Source organism: Schistocerca cancellata, chromosome 7 (genome assembly GCF_023864275.1).
Source record: "Schistocerca cancellata isolate TAMUIC-IGC-003103 chromosome 7, iqSchCanc2.1, whole genome shotgun sequence".
In the NCBI taxonomy this organism is placed as follows: Eukaryota; Metazoa; Arthropoda; class Insecta; order Orthoptera; family Acrididae; genus Schistocerca; species Schistocerca cancellata.
Window position 1 is genome coordinate 248,023,205 of NC_064632.1, and position 19,784 is coordinate 248,042,988.

Here is a 19,784-nt window from a genome sequence, read left to right on the forward strand (position 1 = left end):
AAAAAGCCGCTGCAAATTGTGTTCTAGTACAATCTGTCATATTGCCGATTCTGCCTTCTAGTAAGTTTTGCTTCCGTAGCACTTGGAAACGAATAGTCAAGCGCCGAGACGCAAGACGGAAACGAGAGAGCAGAGAGGGTTGTGAAGAAGACGTGAGCCAGTCGCACGCTGACCGACCCCTCCAGGACGACAACACGGCGGCAGCGGCCTCTATGCGAGGAGGAAATAACCGACGCACCCGGCTGGTTGCGGCACTGTTCTACAGCAGCTGCATATATTGAAGAACATTGTTTATTTTGTCTGTCATCCTTTGCTTGAGAGACATCTATTTAACACAAAGTATTGTAGTCATTTCCTTTTGTAATAAAATTCATTAATACGATTCCTTGAATTGTTGTCTAGCGATTCTAATGAATTCTCTTACTGCTTTGGTTTTGATGAAAGTCTATGTGTGTGTGTTAATGCAGCTAGCCGCTAACTTGGTGTAATGTTTTGTCTGTACAGAAGTGTATCTGTCGCCTTTATCGCTCTCTCACCCTCATACACAATTCTGTACAATAAAGTCAAGGGCTTAGGTTTTCTTATCAGGCTTATCCGTGCAAAGACAGACAAAAAAATTATACTAATGGGAGGATTCTGAGTAACTTCTAGAATTCCATTCGCTCTCTCTTTCTCTCTCTCTCTCTGTCCTTTATCTGTGTACAGTTCAAATATAAGTTACATGAAATCAGCCTAGTAGAATCTCTGGTGGAGCCCTTCGTCTTAATATTCAGCGGCTGGCTTGCTAGAAAAGATCTTTACATACGTTATTATTATTAAGCGCTGCATTCAGTTGGGAAAATCGATCGTTTGAACACTTCGTTCAGTTTACGACAGATCTAAAATTTCAGATGTGGACGAAGCCTTTTTGGACGATTCCAATAAAACTCAGAGATTGCAGGCTCTCTTCGTCACAGCTGAAACTTCCCAATTAAGTACAGGGCCCAGACAATCATCAATGATTCAGACGGAGAACGCATTCGTCATTCACTCTAGAATAAAATGGTCACAAAGCTTATTTCTGAGGAAAATTGTATATTGAATCCATTTCCGTACATGTTCCGTTTCCGTGGATTTTAAGTCTCACGCAATTTACTTTTACAAGTCCTTCTTTCTCTTTATCTACCACGCTAGCGGCACAAACTTTCCTGTCTCACTTTAGCGCGAAGAAGAGTAAATAATAATCTCCTTTAGCAATCCGAAAATCTTCCAACCGATACTTTCCGAAGCTGTTCCTTTCTCTCTCTCCCTATAATGACCATGGAGCATACATCTCTGTACCTCTGTTGTTCCAAAGAATAAACGTACTAGAAAAATACCTTGGCGTCGACGAGCTGTCGGCGCATATATTACTAGAAAATCTGCTCAGATACTTTTCAAACGTAAATAAATGTGGATGATTTGATTGACCATTATTAATTATTGCGTGGTAGAGGGTAATTTTCCGTGGGGAGATTACACGATCAAAGGAAACATATTTGACGGGTAGGCAGGATTCAACAAACAGCACCTCTAAACAGCTCAGATTACCAACTAAAACATCTTATCCGTTAAATAGTAATGTGCACCATCTGCCTGTCCATTTTTCACTTTTTCTTTATTCATTTATCTCTTTTAATATACAAACGCACAACATTTTCTACACAGTGTCTCGATATTTTTCAACTCTTCGCTGTATGATTCGATCACTGTGGTCAACACGGCGGTATCGGCCGCAATCTGGTCAGCCGCACTTTCAAATAAGTCCGCCGCTAGTTACGCCACCGCGGCACGAGGGCGGTGCCTGCCACGAACGATTACGTCATTGCCAATGTGATGCAAGCATCCCCTTCTCTGAGTCACAATGGCGGGTGTACCTTCGACCATAGATACTAGTAGACTGGCCTTGCTGTGCAGAAGCTATAGGGCTGGGTGGCACCAACGTAAACCACGTAACTGTTGGCAAAACGTGGCGGGATTTCAAACCAGCGGTCTCCATCCTATGTTTGTTTCGTATTTCACCCACATTTCTCAATTGACCGCCAAACGCTTCCTACAAAAATTACTTTTTTATTTGCGAAAAATTATGCCAGAACTACATTTGACCTGGATTTGTTCACAGTACCATTTATAAAATCTAACAATTTCATCGAACGCCCCTCTGGTGGGCAGCGGGACGAAATTACTATAAACTATAAATTAAAGTAAAATGTCGTTAAAATGCTTTTAAACAGTAATAGTGGGCTCGTGTCAAAACTTTAAATATTGGATTCGCCGCGTTTTGAGCTCTAGTCACTTATAAAAGAAAGTGGGATATGGGAATTACGTCAACTATAGGCGCCAAAATTGTCGACTTTAGGAGCAGGTCCATTTTAGAGTAACAATTTTAGTTGCACTTCGAAGGATCATTTCCTACTATTTTTACAAAAGTTTAAACTATCAGTTAAAAAAAAAACGATATTTTAGATGAAAGGTGAGACTTTGAAGTTTCAGAAAATAATTTTGGAGACTACATTTATTTAATAGTATTAGAAGGCAGAAAAAAATTCTCTTCATGTGTCGACTATGGGTGCTCTTACGTTATTATAATCTCACTTGTATATACAAAGTTGCGTGTATGTGCAGATGGCTTAAAGTTTTTCCATTTCAGGGCCTCTATCCAAAGCTGGTTTCGGTTTCCATCCTTAGGGAACCTATGAGTAGGAACGAGAAACAGTTATACTTACTTCTGTAGCCGAATTATCACAGATACTTAACAAAATGTACTGAGTATGACTCTACAGGCATCACTTTCAACACTTTAATCTACGTGATACTCTACTTCAAGTGTAAAAAACATATAAAACTCACTTCAGCAGATTTCAGTAAACGCATCTGCACTATCATAGAAACACTTACACTTGAAATGTAGTACCATTTACCCCGACAAAACGCTGAGTACAGCCATAAGCGCAACACTAAACAACCATGTTTTGCCACATTTCACGTGACTTTAGCCTAGAGATGTTGGAGCCACGAAAATGACGTCAGGGCCAGTCTATTATATTTATGGTCGAAGGGGCGTACTTAAGGGCACCACACCGTGGTTCAGGTCGAAAAAAAATCGATTTTCGATTTTCATTAGATTAAGGTTTTATTTAAGTACTCCGAAAAGGATTCTGCTGAAAAAATTTTATTTCGAGCATTTAAAGAGCATTTTCCTACCACGTGTGTTTATGTGCCACGCCCACTTTTCTGTCACCTACTTTTCTGCATATATTTTAGAATTTTATATCCCCTACATTGCACGTTATGGATTTTATTTCTCCCGAGTGTGTTGGCTATCCTTGGAATGCAACGGTCGGTATTCTTTTGTTTCTGCTATTTGTAAACAACACACTTTCAAACACGCGGTTAGTTTTGTTCAAGTGTGATTGCGAGTAGTTGTTATACTTACGTTTGCAGTGCTTGTTTACGTGTGTTTTGTTGCGTTTATTGAACATGACGAAACGTAAAGGCATTTTCAAGAAACGACAATTTAAAGGAAACAAGTTTAGAAAGCTTTCTGTACAAGATGTTATGTCACCTGGCAACGATGTTTCTAAATGTAATTCTTCTGCAAGTGCATCATCAAAGAAGATCTCACCATTTGAAGAGAGTTACAACGAATTTACTGTAAGTGACAAGGGGTGCAGTAACATCATAAATTTGAGAATATTATCAGATGTAATTTCTAAATGTGTACAATGTAGACAGTGGGGTAAGTCACATAGTGTGAAAATTTCTGAGAGTGCCAGTGTGAGAAAAGGCCCAGTAATTGTTTTGGATTTAATTTGCACTAAATGCTCAGCTGTGATTTCATTTATGAGATCTACAAAACCAAATGCAAGTGGCCCTTATGAAATCAGTACTAGATTAGTTTATGCCTTACGATCCATTGGCAAGGGCATGGCCGCAGGGAGAACATTTTGTCCAGTGATAACCTTACATCAACCACCAAATAAATTTTAAAAACTGACTGCAATATTAGAGAAAGCTGTATGTGAGGTCAGTGTGGAAAGCATGAAACTGGTTTCTAGAGAAGCCGTGGAAGAAAATGATGGTTGTATGGATATTGCAGTTGCACTTGATGGAAAGAGGACATACTTCTCTGAATGGAGGAGTGACTACCACGAGTGTAGATACCGGTAAAGTGTTAGATGTGGAGATAATGTCTAAATATTGCAAATGTTGTAAAGTCAATGAACATAAAGAATGCAACTGTGTGGCTAATTTTAGAGGAACAAGTGGTGGTATGGAAGTTCATGGAGTACAACAGATATTTCAGATAGAAACAAGAGGCGTACGGTACACCAAATAATTGGGCGATGGTGTCAGTAAGGCATACAATAATATTGTGAACTCTAAGCCATATGGAGATGCCATTATTAGCAAAATAGAATGTGTAGGCCACGTTCAAAAACGTTTGGGAACAAGGCTGAGAAAACTAACTGTTGATATGAGAGGAAAAAAATTATAAGATAGAAAAGTGTTAACCGGACAGGGTCAGTTAACTAAAACTGAAATAGAGAACTTGCAGGTACACTAAGGGCAGGCAATTAAAGAAATGAAGAAAATTTGGAGGCAATGAAGAGATATGTTTGGGCCATATTCTTCCATAAGCCCTCTACTGATGATAAGCCATGTCATGGATTGTGTCCATCAGGACAAAATTCGTGGTGCATATACAGTAGGGCTCAGGCAACTGGAGAATCTTATTCTCACCAGCATTCTCTTCCTGCTGCTATTATTACAGCAGTGAAACCCATTTTCAGAGACTTGGCTCATCCTGACCTTCTAAGGAAATGTCTGCATGGGCAGACACAGAACCCAAATGAATGTTTCAACAGCATAATTTGTAACCGCCTTCCTAAAACTGTACTTTTAGGCATGCATACAATGAAACTAGGAGTTCATGTTACTGTTATTACATTCAGTTGTGGTAATATTGGAACGTGTTGGTACTGAAACAGCTAGGAGTTAATCATGGTGAAAATATGATCACTGGGCTGCAACACTGCGGTAAAATGAGGATAGCTGATGAAGACAGGTTTGCATCTAATAAGGCCAAGAAAGCAAGACAAACATCCAGGAAGGTGAAAAAGAAGCTGGAAGACCTGCTAAACGCCAAAGAAGGACCATCATATGCAGCAGGACAGTTTTAATTCACTGTAAGTAACAAATTTCAAAAGTTTTTTCTTTAAAGTACAATTCCCACAACTAAAATTTTCGGTACATATGTCCCATTATATCAGAAACTATCATAGATAAATCAATGAAATTTTCAGAGACTCTGCATAACATGAAAAGCCACCTCTTGTACTACATTCATTAATATTCCCCCATTAGGAAGTTCACAAAAAAATATTTTCTGAAGAAAAAAGACTTAATATTTTTGTTAATAATTTTCAAAAAGTATTTCTTAAAAACTTTAAACTGGATAAAGTACATTTTAGTACAGGTGACTCTATTAGCATTATGTAACACACAGTAAAAATATTAAGGTCCTGCATCAAATAGTTTTTTTCAGAAATGGGTCAGATATTTGCCTAATATAACATAGGTTAGATAGGCAGGGTGTGCTCCCCTTAAGTTCGAACAATCATGGACTGAGCTCATTTTGTGTGTTTGCCAGTTGGATAATATTTACAGACTTTTGTGACCAGTGCTCGACATCCGCGTAGACATTGTACTGAAGAGTGACAGATTATTAAATCTTTTTTTTTCTGTATAAAGGGCGTTTCCATAAGAGCGTGCAAAAATGTGACAGGACATGAGAATGTTCCACTGAACAATTTGAGGTAGAGAACCTGGTGTTGGAGAAGCCAGCTTAAGAAGATATGGAAGTAAACTTGTCAACCGCTTTGTCTAGCATTACTGTTATCCAGCTTATTTACAACTAACAGGCCTACAAGTTTACATGTACTGTGCTGTTTAGTTGAATGTACATTCTTTATTTCCTTCAAGGAAACAAGGAGGACGAGCCTGATTCTAGGAGTCATGATGCGTTTTTCTGTTCTTTACTTGTCCATAAGGTGGCTCTGTTGTATCGTATTTACATTACCCCATGACAGAACGTGCTATGAATCATTACTCACTGTTATTCAGAGACGTACAGTAGAATACGATGGATCAGTACCGGTACAGTTTCGCAGAATTCACTGACATGCACTTTGTGTATGGTGAAGTACGTTGCAATACTCTCGCTGCTGAAAGGCTGTACAGGGAACGATTTCCTACCAGGCGTCATCCGTCACGATGAGTATTTATTTCTCTCTTTCAACGAATGCGGGAAATTGTTTCACTGGGATGAAGATACGAGAGACCTGGCAACACCCGCCCACCCGATTTTGAAAAGAAGGTGCTGGAACGTGTCGCAGCGAACCCCAATACAAGTACTCGTCGTAATGCTTGTGAAATGGGTGCTGCACATGCTAGCATGTGTCGACTACTCCACGAACAATAAATACACTCATATCACCCTCAAAGAGTCCATGCAGTGCTTGTGACTGACACTGCACCAAGATCGCATTATACCAGTGGTTGCTCCAACAATCGATTTATCGACCAAATTTCCTCCAGATCGAGCTGTTTACTGACAAGGTCTCATTTGATCGTGATGGTATTACGATCATCAGGAATAACCGTGTCTAGGATAAGGGAACCGTCACGCTGCAATAGAGTTACTCCATGAAGTACGTTTCTCTGTAAATATGTAGGCCGACAATATAGGCGATAATCTCATTGTGCCATATCTTCTACCTGGTCGTCTGAATAGCATCCCGTGCTTGAGCTTCTTGTAAAGAATTCTACCTGAGCTGTTCGTGAGTGGATGTGGTATACAACATGATGGTGCAACGCCTCACTTCAATGTGTATATCCGCTACCATCTCAATGCTGTATTTCCGGGTCGTTGGATTGGAATGGGAGATCCTATTCCATGGCCTGCGAAGTAACCTGACATCAATCCCCTGTATTATTTATTAGTGACCAGAATTGTAGCTTCCTGTGATATGATTCGAAACACAAAAGGGATATTGGTCAGGATGTATCAGAATAATGTGCGCCGATGTCATGCTTGCATTGAGGTTGATGGCCGTCAGTTTCAGCAAATTTTGTAAGATGCAGTACGAATTATACGTTCACTGTGCGGATGACGGTATCTGCAGTTGACTGTCACAAGTGTAAATAAAAAAGTGCCCAGTAATGTGCTTTGATCACTAATATCTCATTAAGCTGGCTATTCCGACCCCAGGTTCCATACCTAAAATTGTTCAGAGGGGCATCCTCTATGTCAGGGCTTCACAACATACACTCCTGGAAATTGAAATAAGAACACCGTGAATTCATTGTCCCAGGAAGGGGAAACTTTATTGATACATTCCTGGGGTCAGATACATCACATGATCACACTGACAGAACCACAGGCACATAGACACAGGCAACAGAGCATGCACAATGTCGGCACTAGTACAGTGTATATCCACCTTTCGCAGCAATGCAGGCTGCTATTCGCCCATGGAGACGATCGTAGAGATGCTGGATGTAGTCCTGTGGAACGGCTGGCCATGCCATATCCACCTGGCACCTCAGTTGGACCAGCGTTCGTGCTGGACGTGCAGACCGCGTGAGACGACGCTTCATCCAGTCCCAAACATGCTCAATGGGGGACAGATCCGGAGATCTTGCTGGCCAGGGTAGTTGACTTACACCTTCTAGAGCACGTTGGGTGGCACGGGATACATGCGGACGTGCATTGTCCTGTGGGAACAGCAAGTTCCCTTGCCGGTCTAGGAATGGTAGAACGATGGGTCCGATGACGGTTTGGATGTACCGTGCACTATTCAGTGTCCCCTCGACGATCACCAGTGGTGTACGGCCAGTGTAGGAGATCGCTCCCCACACCATGATGCCGGGTGGTGGCCCTGTGTGCCTCGGTCGTATGCAGTCCTGATTGTGGCGCTCACATACACGGCGCCAAACACGCATACGACCATCATTGGCACCAAGGCAGAAGCGACTCTCATCGCTGAAGACGACACGTCTCCATTCGTCCCTCCATTCACGCCTGTCGCGACACCACTGGAGGCGGGCTGCACGATGTTGGGGCGTGAGCGGAAGACGGCCTAACGGTGTGCGGGACCGTAGCCCAGCTTCATGGAGACGGTTGCGAATGGTCCTCGCCGATACCCCAGGAGCAGCAGTGTCCCTAATTTGCTGGGAAGTGGCGGTGCGGTCCCCTACGGCACTGCGTAGGATCCTACGGTCTTGGCGTGCATCCGTGCGTCGCTGCGGTCCGGTCCCAGGTCGACGGGCACGTGCACCTTCCGCCGACCAATGGCGACAACATCGATGTACTGTGGAGACCTCACGCCCCACGTGTTGAGCAATTCGGCGGTACGTCCACCCGGCCTCCCCCATGCCCACTATACGCCCTCGCTCAAAGTCCGTCAACTGCACATACGGTTCACGTCCACGCTGTCGCGGCATGCTACCAGTGTTAAAGACTGCGATGGAGCTCCGTATGCCAAGGCAAACTGGCTGACACTGACGGCGGCGGTGCACAAATGCTGCGCAGCTAGCGCCATTCGACGGCTAACACCGCGGTTCCTGGTGTGTCCGCTGTGCCGTGCGTGTGATCATTGCTTGTACAGCCCTCTCGCAGTGTCCGAAGCAAGTATGGTGGGTCTGACAACCGGTGTCAATGTGTTCTTCTTTCCATTTCCAGGAGTGTATGTGCTCGCGGAGCATGCTGTGAGCAGCAAGGCGCGAGTACGGAGCAGCGCGAGCACGCTACCCCCACTACCGGACCAGAGCGGAGAGTGGGGAAAGTCACAACAGCTGCCGCCAGTCAATGTAAATCCGCGGCCACCTGCAGGGATATCACTCACGAATTATTACTGCGACAAATGAAACAAAGAAAGGAGAATGTACACATGCCACATAACTTTATTAGCTTAGTGTATGCCTCTACATTCGCATTAATTTGTGAACTGTTACACAATAAAAGGTGTCACTGAAGTGTGGGATTCTCGGTTATCTTGTACTTTTTGCCCTTTACAATTGCGTCTATGTTCGGAGTAATTGTTCTTGTGCATTTTAGGTGCAGCGTGCAGTTTAAATTTCGATCAGCCAATGCGTTTCTCAGGCGCGTCTTGTTACATTTCATTGCAGAGAACAATTATTCACAAACATATGTGGAACCGAACATTGATATTATTGTAGCCGCCAGTTTGTGCAAACGAGGAAATCTATCCTGAGGGAAGTGTCTGTAGAATTCCAAAATGTTTTTCTTGTTCTGTAATTTGTCTCTGTATTCTCTGTCACACTGCAGGTCAATAATTTCTGGCTGCAGCTCAGGACGAATCTCTTAAATATTCGCTGAATATGGAGAGAACAGATCAAAATCACTGTCTAGTGCTGTCAGATCTTGAAAGCGCTGATCAACTAAACTATGTGAATAACGTTCACAGTCTTTGTGAACATCTTGCATGGATGATAATTTAGGAAAATGAGCTAGGTTTCCTGTTTCCAGCTGACTCACTCAAAGTGTCAATTTCATTTTAAAAGCTTGTGTTCGATCTATGAAATGAGTAATTAGCAGATCTTTACCTTGTAGTAAAATGATCAAAGGATTCAGATGGCTAGTTAAATCTGCTAGGAACGTGAGATCACATTCAAACGTGCGCGCGCATTTCCCCTCCCTCTCCTCCCTCGATACTCGGCGACCTTGCACCTGTTCGCGAGCACGTGCCTGAGCAGACGCGAGTACTCGCGCTCAAAACCGGCCAGTTGTTAAGCCCAGCTCTATGTCCTGTTAAATTTTCGCACGCTCTTACGGAAACACCCTGTATACTCGTATTTCTACAGTGAAATCTACTGTTAACAACCGACGCTGCGCGACAGCAACAAAGTTATGTATTGTATTCACTACTTGATAATAGATGTAGAATACATCAATATCTGAATTCTCTGTTCTCGAACGGCGTCTGTTCCATCGTTCATGTTATCACTAAAGAACAACAAAGCGTGTAAGGAAGGGATAATATATATGAGAATTAAGTTCCTCCTTTCTCTAACAGGGCGTGGACAACGATATGAAAACACTCCGATAGATAAAAGCTCGAACATAAATGCAGATATTAGCCAGCCCTGAAAATTGGGCTTATTACCTTCTCTCCAGACGAAGCGACGTGTGAATTCTGTTAAATTCACGGGAGGAAGTTTAAAATGGTCAATGAGCGCTCTCCATCAGTCCGCTCTCTCCACGGCTTTTGACAGTGAAGATATATTTTTTCCAGTCGTAATGTTCACTCCTTGGTTTTAGTATCTTCACAAGCTATTTTCACTCTTTATATGCTTAATTTATCATTTCTTATGTTCATTTCCTTTGTGATTCAATCACATTTTTCTTCAGGCTAATTCACTTTAACTTTCTTCTACTTCCTATTGACTTCATTTCTAAGCTCCGTCTATTTCTATATTGCTTCCTTATTCTGGACAGTTTTGTATTTTCATTTTTACATCGACCAGTTAAAGTATTTTACCGTTACCCAAGGTTTATCTAAACGTATTTTTTTTTACACCTATGTTTGTAGCTGAGATATTCATTATTTCAACATCTAAAACGTCAATGAACTGCACATTATCATTCCTCAATATTTCAGTAGCTTACTTCCTTGCACATTAATTAAAATCTAATATTTAGTTTCAATTTTTGGATTTTTGTGAGAGAAAATAAACCACCTTTTGACAGTATATGACAATTTATCTTCTGTACTATCTAGATTTCGACTTTTATGGCATTATCAAGCTCTTAGACCATTAATGTCATATCTGGGAATGCAGTTGGACTGCCTCAAAAGATATGATATATTAATGGTCTAAGAATTTTTAGCATATTACTTGATAATGGAATAAGAGTAGAAATCTAGATAGTACAGAATATAAATACAATAATATACTGTCAAATGGCGGTTTATCCACTCGAAAATATTCCATGACAGTGGCTCAATTCCATCGAAAACTATTTTCAAACTGTAATTTTTTATGATGCAATGAAGCTTGCTGTCTCCCTGTGTCTCCAGGCATCTCTCATGTACATCTCCTACGTTGGTGATTCTGAACCGTGTATTTGCAATTTCTAGTTGAAATTTATTGCATACTCATGGAGTCCTTCTCTTTTTTTTTTTTTTTTTGTAATTCCTATTACTGTGTCCATATTCTCCCGTAGCTATGCCCTACATTAGCTTTCCTGTAACCCATGATTATTTTAACCTCGCGTTTCATACTTAATTACTCGTTCAATTTGCTCATATACTTTCTCTATTTCATTATCGATGCTGGTGATGGTTCAAATGGCTCAGAGCGCTATGTGACTTAACTTCGGAGTTCATAAGTCGACTAGAACTTAGAACTAATTAAATCTAACTAACCTAAGGACATCACACACACCCATGCCCGAGGCAGGATTCGAAACTGCGACCGTAGCGGTCGCTCGGTTCCAGACTGTAGCGCCTAGAACAGCACGGCCACTCCAGCTGGCGATGCTAGTGATGTCAGTAGGTACGGGTGAACTAGAGCTGTTGGCTATTAGTTGTAAACGTAATATTACTTTCCTTTATTTTAACATCCACAATTAAACCTAAAATTATTGGACCCTACACTTGTTAGAAACAAGGTCAAATGTTCTATGTTTAGTAGCCACTGGAGAGTCTTGTACTGCAAGGAAGCAAGAGAGAGCATATTGCTATGGGTGGCCAGTACCCTCTTTCTACAACACAAATGCACACGTAGATTAATTCGGCTCTTTATTTAGTTGCATTGGAAACATTTACATAACTGGAATGAATCCATGTTCTGTGCTACAAGCGCATCAGTAGTAGTCCCACTACAGTCACTAATCTGGTTGCTATGTACTGTCGTAGCCTGTGATGAACTGAACCCGATCTGCGAGTAAACTGACAGAAGCAAATAAGACGATTGAGTCACTGAGCGAGCGAGCCCTTCCAGTCAGCGGTGGCTGCCTAAATGCATGTTGTCGAGAGGGCGTTGGTGGCCAGCTGCTTGTCGGTGTGTCTCTGGCCTCTCGCGCAGTTGATCCATTCAGTTAATCTTTTCCGACCAGTGTGCTAGCGACAGCTTACGCCAGCACAGCACAGTACCTCGAGGTACTCCCAATAATCAGATGCGGTGGAGTGCTGGTATTGGTTGGAGTATCGCGTGGCATACTGCTCTACTCTGTACTGATGTCCACCTATCTTTAAATCTCTTGTGTGTTGTTGACCTCAGCACTCGAACACTCGAACACATACTAGTGGGACTTACACTTTCGTAGTGGGCAAGTACTTTATTAATTACAACGAACTATTTTCGAAACATTGTTAAGAAAATTGTTATTACTGCTTGCTGAACCACCCATTCGTTTGTTCACTATTTCTTCCTATGTAAGCAGTACTGCATTAAAGTTCTGACAAGCTATCGTAGAAGCTCCATCAGCTCCAGCTGAGTTAAGTGATTTCACATAGTTTTCAGTGCCTCTGGAGTTGATGCTAGCATTCGTCATCCTTGCAGTGGTATGGCATCTGAGTTTTACATTCTTACATTTTCATTTTTGAAGGAGCATTTAGAACGGCAATTAAACGTTTTACCTTTCAGTTTGTGTAGTATTTTTTTGTGCTACAGTCATCAAACAGTGCCTGGGAAATATTTTTCGCCCCACTGAAAGTCCTAAAATATCAAACTTTATATACATTTCAGTTTATTGAAATTGTATAATTTCCTTTTATACCTCTCTACGTCTCGCTAACGATTGTTATTACAAGTATACCATCTTCACTGATCGAATACTCTAAGTGAAGATCATTATTACCGCAGACAAAGGAGGAACGTAAGCAATGAAAACACTTGGATTTACCGCCGCCGAATAAGGCGAAAATTGAACCGTCAGTCAAAGAGAATCTGATTGCTTTTGGAACTGCCACTGTGTCGTGCTAACAGATTATACACAAGGGCGAAGCCGTCACAGGATCCTCCTATGCCGGCCAGAGTGGCCGAGCGGTTCTAGGCGCTACAGTCCAAGGTCGCAGGTTCGAATCCTGCCTCGGACATGGATGTGTGTGACGTCCTTACGTTAGTTAGATTTAAGTAGTTCTACGTTCTAGGGGACTGATGACCTCAGACGTTAAGTCCTATAGTGCTCAGAGCCATTTGAACCATTTTGATACTCCTATCTAAATGTACCGACAGTCATGGTAGACTCGTATGAAGAAGGTTCTGGGTGGCAGGCATTTCTAGAATAATGTCAAGGTGTTTTTCGAGGTTAAACGTTACCAGAAAACCCAAAAGTCAGGCTTCTACAACCGAGCTCTCTGATAAATCATTCGTTGCTGGGAAAAACGTGTCGGGTAAGTTTCGTGGTCACAGCTGGAGCTTTTCCATGTGATAAGCAAAACTTAACCTCTTCAGAGCCGAGCACATGTTAAAAGTACAATGAGCTGGTGTTATGTTAACTGGTTCGTCTTAATGCTAGTTAACAATGAATGACCCTCAGAAATTTTTTTTGAGATCATAACGGATGCTTTATAGATGGTATCAGATATAAAACACCTCACGATTTAAACAGAACAGTTACACACACAATTTTGCAGTTCATGTTCCTTTATTACAAAAAAACGCATTACCATATTCCTCATATTTTCTATAGATTTCAAGACAGATCAAAATACACTCCTGGAAATGGAAAAAAGAACACATTGACACCAGTGTGTCAGACCCACCATACTTGCTCCGGACACTGCGAGAGGGCTGTACAAGCAATGATCACACACACGGCACAGCAGACACACCAGGAACCGCGGTGTTGGCCATCGAATGGCGCTAGCTGCGCAGTATTTGTGCACCGCCGCCGTCAGTGTCAGCCAGTTTGCCGTGGCATACGGAGCTCCATCGCAGTCTTTAACACTGGTAGCATGCCGCGACAGCGTGGACGTGAACCGTATGTGCAGTTGACGGACTTTGAGCGAGGGCGTATAGTGGGCATGCGGGAGGCCGGGTGGACGTACCACCGAATTGCTCAACACGTGGGGCGTGAGGTCTCCACAGTACATCGATGTTGTCGCCAGTGGTCGGCGGAAGGTGCACGTGCCCGTCGACCTGGGACCGAACCGCAGCGACGCACGGATGCACGCCAAGACCGTAGGATCCTACGCAGTGCCGTAGGGGACCGCACCGTCACTTCCCAGCAAATTAGGGGCACTGTTGCTCCTGGGGTATCGGCGAGGACCATTCGCAACCGTCTCCATGAAGCTGGGCTACGGTCCCGCACACCGTTAGGCCGTCTTCCGCTCACGCCCCAACATCGTGCAGCCCGCCTCCAGTGGTGTCGCGACAGGCGTGAATGGAGGGACGAATGGAGACGTGTCGTCTTCAGCGATGAGAGTCGCTTCTGCCTTGGTGCCAATGATGGTCGTATGCGTGTTTGGCGCCGTGCAGGTGAGCGCCACAATCAGGACTGCATACGACCGAGGCACACAGGGTCAACACCCGGCATCATGTTGTGGGGAGCGATTTCCTACACTGGCCGTACACCACTGGTGATCGTCGAGGGGACACTGAATAGTGCACGGTACATCCAAACCGTCATCGAACCCATCGTTCTACCATTCCTAGACCGGCAAGGAACTTGCTGTTCCAACAGGACAATGCACGTCCGCATGTATCCCGTGCCACCCAACGTGCTCTAGAAGGTGTAAGTCAACTACCCTGGCCAGCAAGATCTCCGGATCTGTCCCCCATTGAGCATGTTTGGGACTGGATGAAGCGTCGTCTCACGCGGTCTGCACGTCCAGCACGAACGCTGGTCCAACTGAGGCGCCAGGTGGAAATGGCATGGCAAGCCGTTCCACAGGACTACATCCAGCATCTCTACGATCGTCTCCATGGGAGAATAGCAGCCTGCATTGCTGCGAAAGGTGGATACACACTGTACTAGTGCCGACATTGTGCATGCTCTGTTGCCTGTGTCTATGTGCCTGTGGTTCTGTCAGTGTGATCATGTGATGTATCTGACCCCAGGAATGTGTCAATAAAGTTTCCCCTTCCTGGGACAATGAATTCACGGTGTTCTTATTTCAATTTCCAGGAGTGTATATACTTGGTAGCAAAAGTTTCAAACAATTTCAAGTAAAAAATTCAAAATATTTAAACAAAATTGCCATAGCATATTCTGTCAAAGTATATTTGCTTCTCTTGATATTACCACGTTGATCAGCACTGATTACTTGTCCCTTTTTTTTGTGGACTGTGTTGCAATTCCTGTCAGTAGAGGACACAGTGTACTACTCACACTGAACAAATGTAAGGCTTCTGGCCGGCATTTTGACCTGTTCTTCTCAACATGGCAGTAAAGCATGGGAATCAAGCGAAAGCAAAATTATCCCACTTCCACTGACGGAAACAGTCGGCGTGGAGTCTTGAGGTATCACATATTATTTAAAGCTTATAAATCCGGTATTACATTCATTTATAATTAACTATTAACTGAGGAATGTCTGTACAGGTTTAATAAACTATTGAAGGCTGTGAAAACACTTGTAATTAGAAAAAGATGCGTCTTTACCACTATTTCGCCTAGACATACTGTGCAGGAACAGAATCTTAAATTGTTAATCAGTGGTGCTGCCTCGTGGACGAACAAGTTAGCTGTGCAAGTACGATGTGCATCGTGTATGTGTGTTCTTCAAGTCAGGAAGGGTTCAGCTGTGTACGCGCCCGAGAAAAAAAATATAACCTGTAGATATCATACAATAAGCAAAATCATTATGATAACTGTCCACCACTAGGTACAATGCCGCCTGCTGATGTGCGGGCACGTGACGCGCTATGAAAAGTATGCAAGCGAAGCAGAGACAGGTGGGGGATCACCCTAGCGAAAATGTGGGGTGCAAATTGGGAAATCCACTGAGATAAGCGACTTTGTCAAACGACAGATTATTATTAAGCAGAGCTTGTGAACGAGTATCTCGAAAACGGCGAAGCTGGTCGAATGTCCACGTGCTACTGTCTCGAGCATCTACGGAAATAGGTAGGACAGTGAAACTACCACTAGGCGCTAAATGGTTGGATGTCCACAACTCTTCACAGAATGTAATGTTTGGAGGCTTGTCCGCTCTGTAAAGTAGGATAGATGGTGATCTGTGGCATCTCTGACGAAAGACCACATTGGTGGTGCATGCACGGTGGAGCACACCGTTCATCGTACATTGTTGAACGTGCAGCCCCGCAGCTCACCACCCCTACGTGTCACATGTTGACCCGTCGACATCGTCAATTGCAGTGGGCACGGGACCATCGGGATTCGACCGTCGATCAATGGAAACCTGTCGGCACTTCGGGTGAATCACATTTTTGCTACACTAGGGCGATGGTCATCTCCAGAAACGTCGTCGTTGAAGTGAACGGCCGCGCGAGAAGTGCAACGTGCCACGGATGCAGGCTGGTGGGAGAAGCATTATGCTGTGAGAGACAGTCTCCTGCACTTGCGTGGGGCCTGTGGTAGTAATCGAAGACACGCTGCCAGCTGTGAACCACCTGCATCCCTTCATGCTCGATGTCTCCCCCGACAGCGATGTCATCTTTCAGCAGTATAGTTGTCCGTGTCTCGGAGTCAGAACCGTGCTACAGTGGTTTGAGGACCATTATGGCGAACTAACGTGGATATTTCGGCTACCAAATTCAACTGATTTAAATTCTATGGACCCATCTGGGTCGCTATCGGACACTATGACCGCTTACGGAAATCAGTGGCCCGTTGTTTCTGCGAATTACATGACCTATGCGTGGACATCTAATGCCACATACCTCCACAAATCTACCAACAAACTGTCAGATCCCTGATACGCAGAATCAGTAATGTACTTCGTTCCAAAGACGGACAAACCAGCCATGAAGCTGGTGGTCGTAATGTTTAGGCTCATCGATGTACATACATCAAAAAAAGTTTTGCATCACCTCGGTTCCATGAGTACCGGGACCGCTACAGAAAATTGGAACAGAGAAGAACATAAACATCATGTCGCACTTTTTATTGCTCGTGAAAACCACACATTGCATGTTGTACCATCTTACAGCGAGACCTTCAGAGGTGGTGGTCCAGATTGCTGTACACACCGGTACCTCTGATACCCAGTAGCACGTCCTCTTGCATTGATGCATGCCTGTATTCTTCGTGACATACTATCCACTAGTTCATCAACGCACTGTTGATCCAGATTGTCCCACTCCTCACCGGCGATTCGGCGTAGATTCCTATGAGTGGTGGGTCGGTCACGTCGTTCATAAGCAGCCCTTTTCAGTCTGTCCCAGGCATGTTCGATATGGTTCATGTCTAGAGAATATGCTGGTCACTCTAGTCGAGCGATGTCGTTATCCTGAAGGAAGTCATTCACAAGATGTGCACGATGAGTGCGCGAATTATTGACCATGAAGACGAATGCCTCGCCAATATGCTGCCTATACGATTGCGCTGTCGGTCGGAGGATGGCATTCACGTTAAGTCGTTAAGGCGCCTTCCATGACCACCAGCGGCCTACGTCGGCCCGACGTAATGCCACCCCAAAACAGTAGGGAACCTCCACTTTGCTGCACTCGCTGGACAGTGTGTCTAACGAGTTCAGCCTGACCGGGTTGCCTCCAAACACGTCTCCGACGATTATCTGGTTGAAGGCATATGCGACACCCATCGGTGAAGAGAACGTCATGTCAATCCTGAGCGGTCCATTCGGCTTGATGCTGTGTCCATCTATACCGCGCTGCATGGTGTCGTGGTTACAGAGATAGACCTCGCCATGGACGTCGGAAGTGAAGTTGCACATCATGAGCCTATTGAGCACAATTTGAGTCGTAACACGACGTCCTGTGGCTGCACGAAAAGCGTTATTCATCACGGTGGCGTTGTTGTTAGGGTTCCACCGAGCCATTATTATTATTATTGACTTTTTTTTCTCAGACTTAAGTCTGGTTAAAAATGGAACGTGACGCGGACCTCGGTCAAGCGTGACTTCCTTGTAACTGTATGGTATATGTTATATTGCATTTAGGAACTTTCGGGTAATTGAACATGTATCAATAATTACAGATTTTTGTAGTTGTATATATATGTTTGGATGTAGCTGTATTGCATTAATGTACTGGTGAATATTGTGAGGTATGACTCCTGTAGTTGATAGTATAATTGGGATAATGTCGACTTTATCCTGATGCCACATGTCCTTGACTTCCTCAGCCAGTTGGATGTATTTTTCAATTTTTTCTCCTGTTTTCTTCTATATATTTGTTGTGTTGGGTATGGATATTTCAATTAGTTGTGTTAATTTCTTCTTTTTATTGGTGAGTATGATGTCAGGTTTGTTATGTGGTGTTGTTTTATCTGTTATAATGGTTCTGTTCCAGTATAATTTATTATTATTATTATTATTATTATTATTTTCGATTATTCCCATTTAAGAGAGCGTTTGAACTTCAATTCCTTTATGATGATTGTTTATGTTTTTTCTGAGCCCAAATTTTCTTCATGTGTTCACTGCGTTGTTTCTTTCGCTCCGCTGTCCATTTGCATCCTGGTCTCTTCTGTGTTGTGGTGTCAAATTTATGTTTTTTGATGATGTTCCTGAATTCAGTTCTATTTTGTGCATCATTTACTGTTATGTGTGCTTGTCTGAGGTCCTCTTCACCTTGTTTTATCCATTTTGTTTTTCCCCTGCCTGAGTTGATGATTTTAATTCATCCTGTGGATATGTCCGTAGAACGGCATTCTTCTTTTCCTTATTGTATCCGTAATCTTGTCTGTGTATTTATAAAATTCTGATGTTGGTCTCTTCTTCCAGATTCCTTGCTCTTGTATCGGGTCAAAAATTTTCCTGAGAATTTTCCTTTCTTGTTTTTCTATTTCTTTGATTTTAGTTTTCCCACCTATTTGTGTTGTTTCAGATGCATACAGTGCCTCCAGAAGTACGACAGTGTTATAGTGCCTCAATTTTGCGTTAATGGGTGTGGACTTTTTGTTATAATACACTCCTGGAAATGGAAAAAAGGAACACATTGACACCGGTGTGTCAGACCCACCATACTTGCTCCGGACACTGCGAGAGGGCTGTACAAGCAATGATCACACGCACGGCACAGCAGACACACCAGGAACCGCGGTGTTGGCCGTCGAATGGCGCTAGCTGCGCAGCATTTGTGCACCGCCGCCGTCAGTGTCAGCCAGTTTGCCGTGGCATACGGAGCTCCATCGCAGTTTTTAACACTGGTAGCATGCCGCGACAGCGTGGACGTGAACCGTATGTGCAGTTGACGGACTTTGAGCGAGGGCGTATAGTGGGCATGCGGGAGGCCGGGTGGACGTACCGCCGAATTGCTCAACACGTGGGGCGTGAGGTCTCCACAGTACATCGATGTTGTCGCCAGTGGTCGGCGGAAGGTGCACGTGCCCGTCGACCTGGGACCGGACCGCAGCGACGCACGGATGCACGCCAAGACCGTAGGATCCTACGCAGTGCCGTAGGGGACCGCACCGCCACTTCCCAGCAAATTAGGGACACTGTTGCTCCTGGGGTATCGGCGAGGACCATTCGCAACCGTCTCCATGAAGCTGGGCTACGGTCCCGCACACCGTTAGGCCGTCTTCCGCTCACGCCCCAACGTGTCAATAAAGTTTCCCCTTCCTGGGACAATGAATTCACGGTGTT